Source organism: Castor canadensis, chromosome 6 (genome assembly GCF_047511655.1).
Source record: "Castor canadensis chromosome 6, mCasCan1.hap1v2, whole genome shotgun sequence".
Classification (NCBI taxonomy): domain Eukaryota; kingdom Metazoa; phylum Chordata; class Mammalia; order Rodentia; family Castoridae; genus Castor; species Castor canadensis.
The window spans coordinates 48,839,696-48,860,627 of record NC_133391.1 but is presented as its reverse complement, the minus strand read 5'-3'; the positions used below and the strand labels follow the sequence as shown (position 1 = coordinate 48,860,627).

The 20,932-nt window shown below is 37.0% G+C and overlaps 1 pseudogene; it reads left to right on the top strand.

Annotated features, from left to right (window-relative positions):
• The first annotated feature begins 1,941 nt into the window (after positions 1–1,941).
• Positions 1,942–2,500, top strand: LOC109676906 (CGG triplet repeat-binding protein 1-like; annotated as a pseudogene).
• The last annotated feature ends 18,432 nt before the right edge of the window (positions 2,501–20,932 follow it).

Here is a 20,932-nt window from a genome sequence, read left to right as displayed (position 1 = left end):
ACCTGTGTATAGAGAACTTCCCAGTAGAATCCCTTTTTTCCTCCTTTCCTTTATAACTATCAAATGTCCTAAAGGCTAGTTTCCATTCATCTTTAAGGATTTAGTTTGTACATAACCATTTCCTGCGTATATTTTCAGAACACAGATGCCCAGTAATTTTGGCACCCATATTAGCAAGTTACATTGAAATACTTAGTTCAACTATCTTTCTCCCAAAACTAGATGTGAGTACTGTTAATGCAGAGTGTCAGGCAAGACATAAAATCTCAACGAATTTCTGAATTAGAATGAATTACCTCAACCACTAATTTCCCACATTCATTAGGAATGTCTCATATGAATATCCTCCTCTCTTCAGTGCACTGTTTCTTAATGTCTTGATGAAATCCATGAGCTTATAAACAAACTGTAGTCACCTTGGAGTCAGTATATAAATATAAATCTACACACATATGTGTGTGTGAGTAAAAACAAAATCATGTGATAATAGTTGGTTTATTTCTCATAAATTCATAACCCCTATTTCATCAGAATGTGACTGTATATTTGGAAACAGGATCTTTAAAAAGATTATTAAGTTAAAATTAGTTCATATGGGATTGCACTTATCCAACATAGCTGAAATCCTTAAAAAGGGAGTGAATTAAGACACAGACATGAATGGGGAAAGTTCCCATGATGATGGAGTGTGAGCCAGGAAGAAGCCTTAGAAGAAATCTACTTGCCGACAAACATGGACTCTGACTTCTGGCCTCTAGAACTGTGAGAAAACAAATTTCTGTTGTTTAATTCACCTTAACCCAACTAAGGCTTGGGCACACCCCGACATATATTTCTTAAATAAGGAATATCCTTATGTCATTTTCCATTTTCCTCCAGAATCTACTCAAAGTCAGTTTGAAGCTGGCTTTTCAAAAATGGACAGCACAGAAGTCCACTCATCTGGATCATTACCATTTGATGTTACAATCTCAAAATCCTCCACACAGAGCATAACTCTTACATGTCCCTGTAAAGAGGCAGGATGACTATTTACTCCTGCACAAAAGAAGCCTAACACTTCTCTGGCTATCAAATCAAGAAGCAGTTCTTCTCTCTCTCATCCTGTCTATTCACCCAATAGCAATGTATGGGGAGATGGATTTGCCCATGACCACTGTCTCCTTGATGGTCCACCCTCAATAAACGTTCATTGTTTTTGCAAAGACACTGTACCATAGTACTGGCTTCTGTGCATGTTGGGCAGGGAACCCTTGCTCGGTGACACTTCCAGTCTATGGTACTTCATTACAACAGCACTGACAAATGTAGACCATATGCACTAGAAAGTGAAAAAAATGAGCATTCTAAGTCCGCCACTATCAGTTTTTTATGCTGAACTAAGGGTAAGCACATAACTTCCAATTCCTGAAATGCCACCTGTTAACTAAACTCCCATTCCTTGCTATTTGAGCTGAGAAGGCAACGCTGTGTTCTTCATTCACCACAGAGTACCATAGTGCTAGATTTTTAAGTCATATTCTGCGTGAAATAGTAAGGATAAAAAAGACAGGGCGCGGCGGGGGACATGGCAGCCACTACACTGTGGGGTTGATTCATTGACGACGGCGGCAGCGGCGAGGGTCCTCCTCCTCCCTTACCCTATTCCTCCTCCTTTTCTTCCTTTTCCTTTCCTTTCCAGCAGGACCTCTTCCACTTCCCCTAACAGTGGCCCTGATCCTATGTAAACGCATGACTTCCCAGCTCCGCAGGGAAAACAGGGTGCAAGCCCAGAAATTATTTTCCCACCACCACTTGTTGAAAAACTGATTTGAACGCGTCTGAGGGTTTGAACTACAGCAAGTGCCAGGATTTGATGAGTCTCTGGTTTTGCACTGAAGACCCTTCACTAAGTATCAAGAAAAAAACTGGAAACTAACCTGAACCTTATACAAAGTCAGAATGGAATGATTTGTAGTAACAGCACCACCTGCTCGAAACAGATCTAAGACTGCTTTGTATGTGACACCCCTGGATCTAGTTACTGAGTTTGGAGGTGAGCTGCATGAAGATGGAGGAAAACTCTTCTGCACTTCTTGCAATGTGGTTCTGAATCATGTTCGCAAGTCTGCCATTAGTGACCACCTCAAGTCAAATACACATATGAAGAAGAAGGCAGAATTTGAAGAGCAGAATGTGAGAAAGAAGCAGAGGCCCCTAACAGCATCTCTTCAGTGCAACAGTACTGTGCAAACAGAGAAAGTCAGTGTTATCCAGGACTTTGTGAAAATGTGCCTGGAAGCCAACATCCCTCTTGAGAAGGCTGATCACCCAGCAGTTCGTGCTTTCCTGTCTAGCCATGTGAAGAATGGAGGCTCCATACCTAAGTCAGACCAGCTGAGGAGAGCATACCTGCTTGATGGATATGAGAATGAGAAACAGCTCCTCAATTCACAAGATTGTTGACAAGGAGTTTATCACCATTGTGATCAAGACAAATAATGTGGAGTATTAATGTTATGTGTTGGTTGTGTGGTTCATTTTTATATTTATTTTATTTAAATTTATGTGATACAGAACAGTTTTGCAATGTGTATATAGTTGCATGCAAATTAAAAAAAGATCTCACTGCAAAACTTAATGATTTTCGTCACCAATGGTATAAAGCAAAATTTATGTACATAGAGCATAGGGTACCTGTAACCTCATGGCTATCTTTATTGATGGTTTTTCTCCTAAGATGTTTGTGCATGGAAAAACTACCTTGCTTTTTTTTAATCCTGTTGCTATGTGTGATTATTTCTTGTGAGATTACTTAATTATCTGTATTGAAAAGTAGCCTATGAGATTGAAGTTGCTGCCAGACAACACCACTCATAGTAACTTCAAGGAATTGTTTCTGAGTAGAGGAGCCTCTTCAAAATGGAAGAGAAGGTGGGAAACTATTCCTATATCTTGAGATCTCTAACAGAAATGACAGTTCATTTCAAACTATTTTATTTGTGTATGAAATAATGAACCCTTGAGTTCCTCACTGTCTCTTTCCACCTTTTTAAAGAGAGTTGTATTTAGTAGCAGCTTCAAGTGACCAAAAGACTAAAATCTTACTGTCATTGTCAAAAATTCATAGGGAATTTTGCAGTGACAAGATTTTAGTCTCTACTATGAACAAATTTTTGAACTATAGCTTTCATTTTAAGCATAATCTTAAATTTGCATACATTTTTATACCTTGGTATTTAAAAGAAACCTTCAGGACTGACAATTTAAGCAAGTAGACAATTAATGATTGAGTTTCTTTTTACAGAGAATTAGTTACTTCTCAGCCGACAGATCATATAATAAGGAAATTGCTTTCTATACATTAATTTTTCCATAAGATTTTATAAGAGTTTTATTTAGGTAAATAGACTAGATTAGAAACAAATCCACTTACTTTCACTTTTTAATTCTTTGCCTCTCATGGTACAAGGTTTTTGGACTTGGATGATAACAGTTGTCAGAAAAATCTGGCTTTATTGTTGTTGTGGAGATATAGCAGTATCTTGCTTGGCTGTTTGGGTGAAGATATAATCAGTTCTGTTAAAGGTCATACGTGTTCAGTAAATTATATGTATCTGAATATCACTACACAGGAAGACTATCATAATAGTTTGGCCCAGCTAAGTTCTCTCCCATCAGAGGTCAAAATTATATTCTTTAAAAATTTAACAGCTAAAAACTCAGACTACAGCTTTAATGAGAAATCTTACATTATTTGAAAACACTCAAATTGAAAATATTTGTAAGATATATTTCTATTATGAAACAGTGATGTGATGCCCTATGTGACACAGGGAGTTATCTTTGAGATCATTTTGTCACAAACCTTCATTAAAAAAAAAAGCTTGAATAAGAAAAATAATACAACTCATATTTTTAAGAGAAAATTTTCTCTCAAATATCTTATAGACAAGTTCCTAATTTAGGTTGTCAAAGTGACCATTTGAGTTTAGATTTTGTTTTTTAATTTTAAAAAGCCTGCTACCAAAAAGAAAATCACTTGTCAAAATTTGAAGTTTAATTTTTTTTCATGTTTGGTTATGTTAAATTAACACAATAAATGCCTACAGTATTGCAGTCATTGGTAAGCATACACATGAGGAGACCAGCAGCAAAACAACCAAAACCCATTTTGCTTTCCCTCTTGGAAAAAATTTGCAGGCAACTATGTTCAATTTAAATTATCCAAGGTAGTGGGAAATCTAAGAAGCTAGAAAAGTAACTGAGTTGTATAGAACAATTTTCAGAATTTTAAAAAGATATGCAATCATTCTGATTTTTCAGAATTCTGCAAAATTCAGACTGATCCCTATTGTTTCCTTTTAATTTGCACTATCAATAAATATATAGTGGAAAAACAGCTTTTAGTGGCACAGTAAACTGGTTGATAATACACCAGAAAAACTTCAGTGATTCACAGTTGAGTTTCTAGTAGGTATTACTGATCTGATGGGCATTTAAGTTCTACATAAATGTATTTTTCCAGGCTCCTAACTATTCCCACCTTGACCACATCTAGGGGCATAATTCATTCTGTTAGGGTTGTATCATGTCCTCAGAATGAGCTTTTCATCTTGTGGCAGTTGATATTAATGTTTGTTTGCTGATTATGAAATTTTTGTTCCCTGAACTGGTTAACTTTGTCTCATAAACTAAAGACAGAATGATTGTTTAAGCCTGCTTAAACTGGTACAAATTCGTGGATCCATGGTTAGCATATGTGAGATAACAAATTAGAGTGTCCAAGAGGCACGTGCTAATTTGGAGGTAGAGTGAATGAGTGTGCAGAAGCTTTCAGTCTTAACTATATAGTGTTAGTGTGATGCTATACTATTGAAAAAATAGGGGTTTTTTTCTATTTTAAGTTGTATGCATAAACATAAGATTTGTAATGTTTCATTTATAAACTGCCTTCAACACATGCTTACCTGTTAATAGTGTTTTCTCCAAGTACAGTAGTATGTCTTCCAGAATTTCACTATGTGCGTACAGTAAGTAGTTCTACGTTGTTGAAATGTTGAATTTCTTGTTGGTTTCTTTTTGATTATATTGAGCATATAGCAAGTCTGAAGGACATTGTAATCATTTTTTTACAGGGTGAAAATTTAGAAAGATTGTGTGTGAGAGCCTATATAGTTACTTTATCCATTATCGTCTTTGATTAATTTTTTTTCTCCTTTTTTTAAACAAATGCTATTTCCATTTAATGCCTTTGGCCCTATAGAATTTTCAGGGACCAGAAAACTTTGAAGAAAATGTTTTGCATCTTCTCATAACCATTAAATGTCAGCTTGAGAGTCTTCTGTAGTATTATTTGCATAAAAACTATTATAAGTATAATTAGCAAGATTTCCAAGCTGAAAGTACCATGTTAAAACTTGCCTGAAAGAATTTGTACATGAATGTTAATGGAAATACATATAAGCAAAATAAAATTTAAGGTGGCCCAAAACAAAAGCCACAATTAGTAATTTGATGCTTAGTCTTTGTAAAGGTTTGACTTTGTAAGGGCTGACTTGCTCCAACTGCCATTGAGGAAAGAACACCTTAGAGCATGTTAATTTGATTCATTTACATGGAAAATTAGTACTATAATTTCATTGAATATATTCACCTAAAAAATTGCTTACTTTCCTGTCAGCACTGATTAAAATGTGAATATTAAAGTGGCTATCTTAAACCTTGGTTTATCTGAACCAATCATAGATTTCTGAGGTAAATGCAGTTATTATCTAGTGGTTATTCTACCTATATCCAGAATACTGTATTAATAATTAAAATTCTATTATGTTCAAAAAAAAAGTCAGCAGTTGGTAAATGGATTTTAGCAGATATCTGAGAAGAAAATAAGTTAGGAAAGTGTGTTCCTCACCAAAAAAATTCACTCACAAGCCCTAAGTGAGTTTCATATCTCTATTGTTTCTTCCCATCAAGGCATTTCTGATGCTTTCTGTACCTTGTCCTCCTATAAAGCAATTTGTCCATGCTAACATGTAACAATTATAACTCTCCATTAATTATAGTCCAGAAGCATGTATATGTGAGAAAAATAGCTATTTCTCTTCCTACCACTCTGCATATACCATCTTTCTCTATAGTACAGTAACTCATTTGAACACAGTGTTTCTCAGTGTAAATATAATAATCACTAGTGTTGTGGCAAAATCACTTTTCTAGAATACACACTTGGAGTGGTGTAGCTTTTGTGTCTGATGTTTGCATGGAAGAGATAAGTCTTAAATCCCATTTTATTTTTCTGAATATATCTATGGACAGAGGGGATCAGATAAGGACATGATTAGGATCCTTCCTTATTTGGTGTGCAATCCAGTCTTTCACTCAATACCACTGTCACCTGGCACATCTTTTACCACTTATTTTCTATGTTCCCCAAACCTTCAGGTATGATATTCCACAACTTGAAGACTGTCTTTCGTGGCTGACTTTTTGTGTCCTCATGTGAAAAATTCTTTAGTCCCTACTGGGGCTGGCCAACTCCCTTCAATTTCCCAGTTTAAGGTTTATTAATTAAATTAATTTAGCATAAGGAATTAATCACTTAAATTTAGTTTCTATTTTTTCTTTTGCTTTCATTTAGTTATGTCAGTGATGCTGTGATTTTATCAACTGTATTGTCATTTAAATAATCAACTTTTGCTATGTTAATCCCCCATCTTTAGTCTTTTTCCATTTTGTTGATTTCTACTCTTTTTGTTCTTAGTAAGAATAATACTAAAGTTTATTAGAAAAGGAATTTAATATAACAGGATAATTGTGAGGAAATGTGAAAAAAGAGGGAAACATTTCCTTCCCCATATGATCCAGGAAATGGGAGCAGAAACTCCAAGAGTAAGCAGACTCAGGCAAGGATCAGTAGAATCCAGCCTCAACTGCCTGCTTGATCCAGATCTAAGCAAATTGCTCTTCCTTTTTGGGGGAACTAGGGTTTGAAGTCATGCATGCTAGGCAATCACTCTACTACTTGCATCACTCTGCCAGCCCTTCCACTCCGATCTCTATTATTTTTTCCTTTCTTCCATTCACTCTTTGTATTTCTGTTTTCTTAAAGTGGAGGTCTATACTGTTACTCTTAAACATTTCCTTTAAATGTAAGATTTCAAATCAGTACATTTTATTTTACACATGATTTAAGATTTCTTTTATCAATATTCAGTGCTTCATTTTTATTGTTGCTGATTGCAAGTCTATTTTAAGTGGCCTGGTGATTTTGTTGATCTGCACATTCTTTAGGAATATGCAATTTAATTTCCAAATATTTGTTATTTGTCTTGCTATCATTTGCTGTTTATTTCTGGTTCATTCCCCTGTGCCAGAGAATGTGTTTTGTTTGAATTCAAAACATTTGAGTTTATTGAAACTTTTTTATGGCCAGGCATATCATCTATTCCAGTGAGTACAGTGCTTTCACCTGAGAAGAATGCATGTATCAAAGCACTTTATCATAAGTTCCCTAAGTATCTTTAGGTCACAGTACTTGATCTTGACTATATCTGATCATCTATTTTGCTTGGTGATTTGGGGGTTTTTGTTACTAAGATTCCCAGGGTGAGGCTTTTCATCCTGGAACTGCTTGAATCAAAGCTAAGCACTAGCCACCATCTGGCCCTCACATAGCAGAATGAGACCAGTGGTGTGAGCCTGGAAGCCAGGAGTCAGATGACTTTCTGACCAGGAGGGATCCTCCTCAGAGTTTGGGGGATCCTTTCTCCTTTCTTATACCTGAATTCAGGCCACTCTGTTACCAGGTGTTTCTTTCATAAAAGGAGTTTTAGATGTTCTCGTAAGGTTCAACTTTATGTCTTTTGAGTCTTTTGTTGTTGTTTTGGTGGAACTGGGGTTTGATCTCAGGGCCTCACATTTGCTGAGTAGGCACACTAGAACTTGAGGTGCACTCTTTTTGCTTTAGGATATTTTTCACATAGGGACTCCCATTTTTGCCTGGGGCCAATGTCAGACCTCCTTGGTCCTCCTGCCTACAGGATTTATAGATGACTTGTTTGTTGAAATGTGGTCTCACTAACTTTTTGCCTGGACTGGCCTCAAACCTTGGTGCTCAATATCTCCACCTCCTGAGTAGCAGGGATTATAGGCTTGTGCCACCATGCCCCAACCTACTTTTGTTTGAAAGTTTGTGAATGTTCTGTGTGAGGTGGTCTTATATGTAAGCCAGTCAAGATTTTTGGAAATGTTTGTCATAGAGAACCAGTATTAACTAAGTCAAGGCTGGAAAGCCCAGAGCAGACTGAATAATCTATGTGTACTTATACTTTCTAGTGTATATTAATTGACAAATATAAATTCCTAGAACTTTTAACTAGGATTTTTCCCTTTAAACATTTTGTTGTTTTCATTATGCCAAATTTTGATCATGTATTTTGTAGCTCATTCAGTAGGCACACACTTCTGATTATTTCTTCTTGATGAATTAGCCATTTTATCATTGTTCAATGTTCATTTTTATCTCCATAAATATACTGTTTCTGAAATCTACTTTATATCATATTAATATTGTTACTCCAGGCAGCTTAAACCTCCCTCTGTCTGATACAGTAGCCCATGCCCCTTGTTCGTTAGGGTTACATTCCAAGACACAGAGGTGTATGACTAAAAGCATGGAACAGTACAAAACCGTATGTTTACTATAGGTTAATAATATCTATGAGAAAGCTTAATTTACAGCAAATTTTTCTAATTAAAGCAAATTAGACACAGTTAAACTGTTGTGGAAAATGGAGACCTTCAGGATGCAGCCCTTTCTTGCCTATCCTACAGCTTCACTGCAGCTATACTGGTCCCCATCTTGCCATCAACACCTCACACCCGCTTTGCAATGAGGGTGCCAGGTATTAATGAAAGTCATGTTCTCACATACTCAGGTCTTTAACATCTCTTCACACAGGCCTCCCTGACCACTCTTACAATGCAGCTACTACCAACCCCCATATTGTCTTCCTCCAAAGTTTTGTAAAATTCATTTTTTTTCAGATCCTCTCCTCTACATGAAATTATAATACATGTAATTATTGCTCTCAGCAATGCATGTTGAATCAGGAAAGCATTTTCAAAATATATTTATAATTATTGAAACCATGCAATAAAAAGTAGGTTAACCATAAAAGAATAACTGTAACATTCTAAATCAATATTTAACACAGCTCTGTTAAGGTGAGTGCAAACATAAGAGCTACCTAGCCCTCCCGTGCCCCACACAAGCCAGGGCAAGTCACCTGGTGTCCAGTATCACAAAGCTAGGGTTACAAGTCACTATGCCAACACCTGGTGGTTATATACTTCACTGGCAAAAGAAAGGCAGATTCTATTGCGGGGTCCTCGTGCTTCCTTGTCAGTTGGCAGGTGAGAAGGCTCTCTTTTTGCAAAAACCAGTGCACAGTATTGACTTACATGTATGGCAGGCCATGAGACTTCTGCAGTTTCCTGGATCTTCATCTGGGCAGTAAATATTCCAAATGGTGCTAGTAGTGATTAACACACACTTCAAGGCAGTCACTTGACACTTTTTCACTGCCTTTGTATAATTTGGTGGGCTTTTTTTTAAATTTTGCAGTAATTCTCCATTCTTTTCTGGGAGTGAACCAATTGGAAACAACGAAAGGAAAACAAAACAATGAAAAGCTTAATTTACCTCCAGATGTCATGCTTTGTCCTGGGATATTTCATTTCCCAGCAGTTGAGGGTGTGGGAACCTAGTCCCACTAGCGCTAAGCCAAGAAAATTCCTGGTTGCCACTGGCAGATGAAGAGGAGCTGAGATGGTGTGGCATGGGGTGGCAAGGGAAGAGGATGAGAGAGTGTGTGTTTGTGTGTATGTGTGTGTTGGCCCAGAAGGTGTTCAAAGAGGGTTTGGTTTGGTGAGTGAGGGGATGGGTGAGGATGTAAAAGAATTGGAGAGGAGAGTGTGGAGAAGAAAATGGGACAGGACAGGAAGGTGGGGATTGCTGAGTGGAAATCACATAATGTTACTGAATTCATATAGAAGGATAAAAATAACTTGAAGTTAATTTGAGATGCCAGTTTACGAAGAACAAAAACTCCAAGCAATTCAGAGGTTGATACAGGTGGTATGTGTCATTGAACCTGTTGCTTCTCCTTTTGAGGCCCTGTAAACTGGTGCTATCATTTTTATTACATCATCTGTAGTAGTACCATCCATTCACATGGTTTTTATTAACTCCGATGTGCTGAAGATTATTTTCATCTTTTCATTCAAATTCCTGCTGGATTTGAAACACATGCATACAAATCCTGAGGACATGATCTGCCCTCATACATCCTAGATGCATTGTCTATGCAAAGCTGGCTACTTCTCATCATTTCTCATAAGGACCTGCTCTTTCTCCAGAGCCCCCAGCCACATAACTTCTCACCATCCTCACCTCTGCCTCAGACAGGGTCCTGGGTGTCTCTACTCTCCTCTTCCCATCTGTCAGCAAGCTTGCCAGTTTTGTGCTCCCAAAATTTGATCTTTATTCTCTGTGTTCTTCTTAATCTTTCTTGCCCTTGTTTTGGCCCTCCTCAGATCTCTACAATAAGAAGCTATGAGATTGAGATGTATGACAATCTTTTTGTACCTTATTTTTTATTCTATTAAAATTGGACAGGTGTCCATTTACTCTAGTTTTCTCTTAAAGTCATGGTGTGTGCCAATTATTTCAGCATAATTTTTGGGGGGTCACAGAAGGAAAGTTCCAGAGGTCTATATCTTAAAAATCTGTTATACCTAAGTCCATCCTCATGCTCCAGGGCATGTAAAAGTGTTTGAGGGAGAAGAGGATCAGGGACACACAGCATTCACTGTTCCTAATATGTCTATATCAGCAGGAATCAGTGTGCTACTGAGTTAGTAACTATCCTGTCACATGGCTGTGTATTGGCCATTTACCATGTGCCAATTGTTCCCTTTAGCATTTTACATATGCCTTATGTAAATCTATAACTGCTTACAAGTGTGCTCATTTTTCTGGGAAATAAACTGAAATTTCAAGAATTGAAACTGTGCAAGATGCCATAGTAGTGATTAAATCCTGGATCTCAAATTTGAATTCTTTCAAACTTAAATACTATACCACCTAAAAGTCCACCACACATAAAATAACACTTTTATAAGGATAGTCTCCTGAGTGATGAGATCCTAGGACTCCTAGCCATAGAGTTCAAGGCCAAGGCCATCCTTCTTCCTACTGTGTAGAGATAACACACTTTGGGAAGGGGGAGTATGACTTGAAAGCTACTTTTTATGTTTCTCAGTATCCTTCGCAAAACTATAGGCATTGTATGTGTTCAATGTTTCTATAAATGCAAAATAATATTTCTTATTGAGGAAACTTATCACTAGTGTTGGATAAATCACAGAATTTCAGGTTATTTATTTCTCAGATGATCATATCTAGGCTCCTCTGCAGTTCTAAATTAGACTTCCAGCTTTGTAAAATTGAAACAACTAGTTCTTTTCTGATAAGCAAGCCTTCAGACTGTGTATGCCCTTGAAACATGACCAATATCTAAGTAATTTCTTTTTCCCTCTTCTTTCCTTCCTACCCCATGGCAGTCATATTTGTAGTCAAGTAGAATCTGCGAATGATATGTGCCTTCCTACAGTTTTTAAATAAGGCTGCATCTTCTCATGACAGACCTTTAGGGTATGTTCTTATCTGAATACCAATCACTCATGATTGAGGAAATGTTGTTTAGATTCCAGGAGGAATTCCAAAAAACTAGGCAGTCAGGGTTGCTGCTGTCCTATAAGTCATAGTCTGATTTGTCTCAATATCTAGAACACATGAAGAAGTAAAAATCACAGCAGGGAGTGAAAAAAAAGTCCTTCTTAAGCTCACTGATCGTTTTGGGATAAGACAGTCTTTCGGCTGGGTCTTGAAGGGCACGTATGGTTAAAGAGGTCGGAAAAAGAAAACTTGTAAAAATGTAGTAAACTTATAAAGGTTAAAGTAATCTATTACTGATGAGCTAAAGTAATCTCTTTTAAAAAGAAATGATTATTAGCATTTAATCTCCTTAGTCCCATTACCCAGATCAATATGAATGCAAGCTGTTCACTGCCTAATGAGATTTGGCCAACAGCAGATGGACCACACAAGACTGCAGTGGAGCTCATGACGTCAGATGCATATTAACATCACAGCACAGTGCCTTACTTGTGTGGTGACACTGCTGTAAACAAGCCAACTGCACTGCCAGTCAGATAAAGAGTACAGTGAACACCATAATACACAGTCCTTCATTGATCAAAATGATAACAAACTATGTTGCTGATTTGTGTACTGAATATATATGTAACTTACTATTATTTTACATTATTTTTATAGATATAAAGTTATTTACTATAAAAAAAGAATACTGTACTATCTCTCAGAAACCACATTTACCTCATCTCTTGATATATTAAGAGATCATATTGCTGGGTACCAATGGCTCAGGCCTATAATCCTAGCTACTCAGGAGACAGATCAGGAGAATTGAGGTTCAAAGCATCCATTGGACAAAAAGTGAGATGCTATCTCAAAAATACTCAACACAAAAAGTGCTGGTGATGTGGTTCAACTGGTAAAATGCCCAAGTGTGAGGCCCTGAGTTAAAACCCAGTACCACCAAAATAATAAAAATAGAAAGAAGCCATGTCAAGTGACTAATATACTAGGTGTTTGTCATTGTACTCTACCATGCTCCCATAGAAACAAACAAGAGCAATCACACAGCTATCAAAGTTATTACCACCCTGAGGCAACACATTGCTATACTTTTCCAGCAATCATTGATTCTGCTTAATGTAAATTTATTGGGATGCAAGTTAGACTCTTCCCCCTTCCCAAATTGGTCCCATGCTTCTGAAAACATATTCTCTGACAACTAAATATCTACTGTAGGGTAATCTGATGGGAACAAAAAGAATCAATCTTCATTTCCTTGAAAGCCATTTTTCTTAGTGTGTAGTGTATTAATTGTACAATGGGGTTTCATTATGATATCCCTATCTATGCATGCAGTGTACTTTGATCAAATTCACAACTCTATTTCTCTTTTTTTATCCCCTCACCCCTTTTAAACAATTTTAATGAATTTCATTTTTCTATTTTCATACATGCATACAAAACTCTTCTTTATTAGTCACCCTCCCCCCACTGTCCTTTCTTTTGGCCCTTTCACCTCTCCAGACAGTCCCTGTTTTTCAGTTTTATCATTCATTTACTTTTGGGTCTAGATTCTACATGAGTGAGAATTTGTGATATTTGTTTGAAAGCCAATTTTAAGTTCTCTTGAAGTAGGACTCTTGCAGGAATTTTGACAGAGTGATGGAAGAATAATGGAAAAGAAAAGTAGCTGAATCAAGGATGTATTTTCAGTAAACTCAGTCTTGGCTAATTAAGGTAGGGGATGGGGAGGAGGGCTGTTGGAACCCTCCAACATTGTATTTTAATGTAGACATTCCATCATGAAGAAATTTGTTCAGACTGTGCACTGCAGTTCCAATGAGCTGTGGATGCCCCAGGTGCAAGGGTGATTGGGAGGGCTCTAAGTCTCCTGTGAACACTGAGATACATCAGAGTGATGCAACTCTTCTCAGCAAGGTGGAATTCTCAAGAGAAAATTGTGTAGGCATCAGTCACCATTCCATGTTTGTAGCAGTTTGTTCACTGAGAAGTAGAATAAGTAGAGAAATAGAGAGAAATCTGAGGACACTAACAGTATGTATTGTTTTTGTCTCTTTGAAGTTCTTAGATTCATTCCATTCTCATACCAAGTAAACTCTATCTAATTGTAACGTTTCCAGGATTCTCTGCCCAAAACATTCTCAGAGAATTCACTGGAGGAAAGCTAGTGGCATAACTAAAGACTCCACAGCTAAAGTCTCTCCCAAGACTAAAACTGAAATTCGTTGTCACTCTCCAGGACTTACTGTAGATTCAACTTCACCTCGGTAAAGACTTCTATGACTAGTACAGTCAGCTCTCCATATCTGTGGGTTCCACATCTTCAGATTCAGCCAATTATGGATCAAAACCATTTAGAAAATATTGTGTCTGTACTAAACATGTACACACTTTTTCTTTGTTCCTAAACAATACAACAACTATGTTAAGGCATTTATATTATAATAAGCATTATAAGCAATGAACAGAAAATTTAAAGTATTGACAGAATGCATGTAAGATCTATGCAAATACTGTGCCATTTTATATAAGGGACTTGAACATCGTGGATTTGGGTATCCACAAGGGATACTGGAATTAACCCCTTTGGATACCAAGAGAAGATAACATCCATTACCTCCCTTTATCATTGTCTTCTCTTGCCCAGGATACTTTTCTTCTGTGATGACACAGCTGCTTATCTTTGAGGATTGGGATGCTCTGGTTTACATGCATTTCTCCAGGGTTTGGTGATTCCACTTGTCCAGTTACAGTTGCACCTGGGTCTGGCAATACCAAGAGATGCCATTCAAGAATGCTGGAGTATGAAGCATAACACTTTTTGTGTCTCCATTATGAATCCCTACCACTGTCCATGTGCAAGAAGGCACATGAAACCAACTTATCACAAAATGGCCAGGTGATCTCAGAACAATGGTACCATTTTGGGGCTAGCAACTCTTCTTTCTTGATGACATGCCATAATTCAGCAATGGCCATGGCCACATGACTCTTGATGACAGGAAACCTTTCTGCTGGTCCAGCATAGTCTGCATCTCTAACACATAGCAGCTGTGTTTCCCATCCCTTTGACAGGGATATCAAAAGACAAAGGCCACCTGATAGCAACTGACCAATTCTAACTGCCTGCATGGCTGTGACTGCTTTGCAGTAGATGCTTGCTGCTACTGGGGCTTAGGTTGGCCCTTTGAAACATTTGACGGCATTCTTCATGCTCATTTTTATTCTGCAACTAATGCTTAATGTATACTAGTGTGTTTGCTGGTGCCAAGCTGCTCTGAGACACTCAAAGTTTGTGAGGGCTGGTATCATGCCAGGTGCTGCTCTTAAAATGGTTTTGGTGCTTGCCACAGTTGGTATAGTCTCCAGTGGGAAGCTGAGGCCTTAATAACTTTCTCACTGAGTCTTCTTAAAGGCTGGAGTATCTCTTCCTAACCCAGGAATATTTATTGCTGGGGATCTGCCAGACCACTTGACCTAATTTGCAGAGATGGCTGAGGGCAGCCTGAACCTCCTGCAGTGCTTGTTCTTGATGTAGGATCAACTCAACACCAGAAGATCTCATATCATCCAAAAAAATGGGTCAGAGAAGCATTCTGAAGCACAGAACTTCCTGCCTGCAAAACTAATAGAGGAGCTATAAAGGTTGTGATTCTTGATGATAGGTATAATTTGCAATAGCTTGAAGGGTATGATGTTTGTGAAGATGCACTCATGAAATTTTTGATATTTTTCTTTCCAAAAGATGAAATTTAATTTTGGCCACCCTATAAAGAAAGAAGTAAACTGCCATTTTATGAGGACACTCAGGAAGCCTGAGGAGAGGCCTGCATGGTGAGGAACTGAGACCTCCCACCATAAGTCACTTGTGTGTGCTTGGAGTAAACCCTAGAATATCAGGCTTTCAAATGACAGAAATCCCAAATGACAACTTAGCTTCACCTTATAGAAACCCTCCAAAACTAAACCAGCTATGTAAGTCACTTTGATTCCTGATTGACTGAGAATATGAGGTTATTATGCTTTTTGTTTTATGCCACTATGTAATTTGTTACCCAGCAACCAATAACAAATATAAAGGCACCAAATCACCAGAGCCTAAAACTTTTTTGAATGTATACCCTCAGTCTGAACAACAGGAATCCAACCCAGACATCTCAAATGCTTGCTGTATTGCAGTTAAAATGATGCCATTAGCACAATGGACTAATGAGATGGCCTCTGGATATCAGATAATGCAGGTTTCTTCAGAAAATATTTTTCTATGAGCAAGGGAGTTAAAATAAGTTCAGCTTTCTGTGCCTTTTTCATGTTAGTTGGTACAAATTACTTCTGATTCTCCTGGTCTATGAGTAAGAATAAGAGTAAGAATTCCATTCCTAGCCAGAGCAATTAGGCAAGAAGAAGGAATAAAAGGAGTATAAATAGGTAAAGAAACTGTCAAAACATCCCTATTTGCAGACGACATGATCCTATACCTTAAAGACCCAAAAAACTTTACTCAGAAGCTTCTAGACATCATCAATAGCTATACCAAGGTAGCAGGATATAAAATCAACATAGAAAAATCATTAGCATTTCTATACACCAACAATGAGCAAACTGAAAAAGAATGTATGAAAACAATTCCACTTACAATAGCCTCAAAAAAAATCAAATACCTAGGTGTAAACCTAACAAAAGATGTGAATGACCTATACAAGGAAAACTATAAACTTCTGAGAAAGAGATTGAGGAAGACTATAGAAAGTGGAGAGATCTCCCATGCTCATGGATTGGTAGAATCAACATAGTAAAAATGTCAATACTCCCAAAAGTAATCTACATGTTTAATGCAATTCCCATCAAAATTCCAATGACATTCATTAAAGAGATTGAAAAATCTACCATGAAATTTATATGGAAACACACGAATAGCCATGGCAATACTCAGTCAAAAGAACAATGCTGGAGGTATCACGATACCTGACTTCAAACTGTATTACAAAGCAATAACAATAAAAACAGCATGGTACTGGCACAAAAACAGACTTGAAGACCAGTGGAACAGAATAGAGGACCCAGATATGAAGCCACACAACTATAACCAACTTGTTTTTGACAAAGGATCTAAAAATATATGATGGAGAAATAGCAGTCTCTTCAACAAAAACTGCTGGGAAAACTGGTTAGCAGTCTGCAAAAAACTGAAACTAGATCCATGTATATCACCCTATACCAAGATTAACTCAAAATGGATCAAGGATCTTAATATCAGACCACAAACTCCAAAGTTGATACAGGACAGAGTAGGAAATACTCTGGAGTTAGTAGGTATAAGTAAGAACTTTCTCAACAAAACCCCAGCAGCACAGCAACTAAGAGATAGCATAGATAAATGGGACCTCATAAACTAAAAAGCTTCTGTTCTTCAAAAGAAATGGTCTCTAAACTGAAGAGAACACCCACAGAGTGGGAGAAAATATTTGCCAGCTATACATCAGACAAAGGACTGATAACCAGAGTAAATAGGGAACTTAAAAAACTAAATCCTCTCAGAACTAATGAACCCATAAAGAAATGGGCAAGTGAACTAAACAGAACTTTCTCAAAAGAAGAAATTCAAATGGCCAAAAAACACACAAAAAAATGCTCATCATCTCTAGCAATAAAGGAAATGCAAATTAAAACCACACTAAGATTCCACCTCATCCCTGTTAGAATAGCCATCATTAGCAACACCACCAACAACAGGTGTTGGCAAGGATGTGGGGAAAAGGAACCCTCTTACACTGTTGGTGGGAATGTAAACTAGTACAACCACTCTGGAAAAAAATTTGGAGGCTACTTAAAAAGCTAAACATTGATCTACCATTTGATCCAGCAATACCACTCTTGGGGATATACCCAAAAGACTGTGACACAGGTTACTCCAGAGGCACCTGCACACCCATGTTTATTGTGACACTATTCACAATAGCCAAGTTATGGAATCAACCAAGATGCCCCACCACTGATGAATGGATTAAGAAAATGTGGTATTTATACACAATGGAATTTTATGCAGCCATGAAGAAGAATGAAATGTTATCATTCACTGGTAAATGGATGGAATTGGAGATCATCATTCTGGGTGAGGTTAGCCTGGCCCAAAAGACCAAAAATCATATGTTCTCCCTCATATGTGGACATTAGATCAAGGGCAAACACAACAAGGGGATTGGACTTTGAGCACATGATAAAAGCAAGAGCACACAAGGGCGGGGTGAGGATAGGTAAGACACCTAAAAAATTAGCTAGCATTTGTTGCCCTTAACTCAGAGAAACTAAAGCAGATACCTTAAAGCAACTGAGGCCAATAGGAAAAGGGGACCAGGAACTAGAGAAAAGGTTAGATCAAAAAGAATTAACCTAGAAGGTAACACCCACGCACAGGAAATTAATGTGAGCCAACTCCCTGTATAGCTATCCTTATCTCAACTAGCAAAAACCCTTGTTCCTTCCTATTATTGCTTATACTCTCTCTACAACAAAATTAGAAATAAGGGCAAAATAGTTTCTGCTGGGTATTGAGGGGGTGGGGCGGAGAGGGAGGGGGCAGAGTGGGTGGTAAGGGAGGGGGTGGGGGCAGGGGGGAGAAATGACCCAAGCCTTGTATGCACATATGAGTAATGAAATAATTTAAAAAAAAAGAATTCCAGTTCATACCTGCATATCAGTGCTTTGAAACTCTGTTAATCACTACCAAAACTATTTAGCTCAAGAACTGCAACTGACTTTTACCCATTTTTCTTATTATGTATGTTGTTTTCCTATTGTTGAATTTAGAGTGTTTTTATATATGTTGATACCAGCCTTTTATCACAAGTGACTTCATAAAGCACCCTTCTAGTCTGTGCCTTGTCTTTCACTATAATACTATGTATTTTTGAAGCCAAGTAATTGATAACTTTAATGAAGTTAAATTTATGATATTTCCCTTTCTTTTTAGTCTTATATCTAAAAATCTTTGCTTTGACCAAGACACAAAGACTTTTTCCTATCATTTTTCCCAGAAATTTCATATATTTATGCTTTATATTTGAACATGATCTAATTTACTTTTAATGTTCTAACATATATATCAAAGTTCTTTATAACTATGTAGATATAGATATGTAGATATAAATGGAGTTTGACCATTTGTTAAAAAGACTAGACATTTTCCACAGACATTTTTTGAATTTTGTCAAAAATCATTTGACCTTGTATGCATGGATTTATCTCTCTGTTATTCCGTTCTATTGATTTGTTTATTTTGATGCTAATACCATGCCTTGATTACTGTATTTGGATGAATCTCTCTTTTCAAATTTCTCACTGACATATATTAAATTATGCAATATAATGGATTTCACTGTGACACTTTCACACATGCAAATAACATAGTTTGATCATATTCACTCCATTATCTTTTCATACATTCCCATGATCCTCTTCCTTCTAAAATCCTTCTTAAAATCCTTCCTTCTATTTTCATCTCTTATTTTTTTCCACTAGTTTCCACAGTGGGAGGAAACACCGCAGTGCAGGTCTTTCTGAGTCTGGCCTATTTTACTTTACACAGCATGTAACCACATAAATATTAAAGACAAATGATCTTTTCTTCATCTTTTGAGAAGGTCATATTTTTGGTTTTATTCTCTTAGTAATTTGTTGTCAGCCTTGCATTCTTTGCTTTATCCTGCATTTCTTTTACTGTGTTAGATTTATTAACAGTTTGTTGGGATTTTAAAATTTCTTTTAATGAAGGACAATGAAGTTTTCTTTTCTTGTTATGTGTTTGGATTTTATATGTAAATATTGGTGAACTCCATAAATGAGTTGAGAATTATTTCCTCCTCTTAAAGTTTCTATAACTGTTCTTGTACAAGTGATACTGTTTTTCCTTAAATAATTGGAAAGATTTCTCAATGAAGTCATTTAGACATGTAACTTTATTTGTGGGAAGTTGTAAGCCTCGTGCTCACTTTCCTTAGTCAAAGTAGGATTAACCAAGTTATCTCTTTTCTTTTAATGAACTTGCAAATTGTATCTTTGAATTTGTCACCTGAGTTGTCCATCTTACTGACATAATACTCTTTGTAATATTTTGTTATCCTTTTATATTTCTAGAAATAGAAATACAAAATACAAAACCTCAATGCCAGCCAGCATTGTGATCTTGGGATCTTTTCAGGATTTTCTTGAGCATAGTATGTGTAATGGTCTGGTGGTCAAACAGCCCTATGCATTCATGTGACCTTCCAGATCCCCAGGAATATATAGAGCTTTTCCAAGCCATTATGAACAGCTCCCTTTCCTCTCTTTCCTTTTAAGCTTTGGGCCACTCTTTTATTACTCACACTGTTATCTTTGACCACAGGCAGCTATGAAATTGAAACACATGCCTATGATTGATTTTGACAAATGATCCCTTTGAAGAGCTTTTCAAGCTATTCAAAGAGCTTCAAAGAGCAAGTGTTATATCAAGTCAAACAAAGATATCCTTGAAGTTGTGCCTTCCAGGAACAAACAAATCAATTATTGAGTTTTGGTTTTTGAGATAAGACTTTTAAAGTGTCCTAGTTTCATTCTAGTTGGACTTTCTTCCTCCAGGCTGGTCATGTTATATCAGGAAGCTGCGCTTTTGTTTTTCAAGGTTGCTGGGAGGCTGAAGAATGGGAAATGTGGCCAGGGAAAGTTAAGATGCATGCTATTCCCTCTGGTTATTCATTAAGTTTTCTTGAGTAGATGCTCCTCTGTTGGCCTTAAAATGGGTTAATTTCCAGAGTCATAAAAGAAAATTGCTTCTGACCTTTTTGCATGTTTTCTTATTGCTTTTATGAAGGAAAGAATTTAAAGATCCTTACTCCACCATTTTTACTGATAACTATTATATATAATGTTTGATTGGATGTCAAACACCATATATTTGACTTTTGGTGTTACTAAGTAGGTTGTGTACATGTGACATTTTAAACATTGTGTGTTTTTTTATTATTGTTGTTCATTTGATTTTTTTTTTGGTAATACTGGTGTTTGAACTCAAGACCTTTTCCTTGCTAGGCAAGTGCTTTACCATTTGAACCACTCTGGCAGCCCTGTTTGGTGTTGGGTGTTGTCCAGATTGGGTCTCCAGAACTATTTGCCCAAGCTGGAAGCAAACCTTGATCCTCCTGATCTCTTCCTCCTGAGAAGCTAGGATTA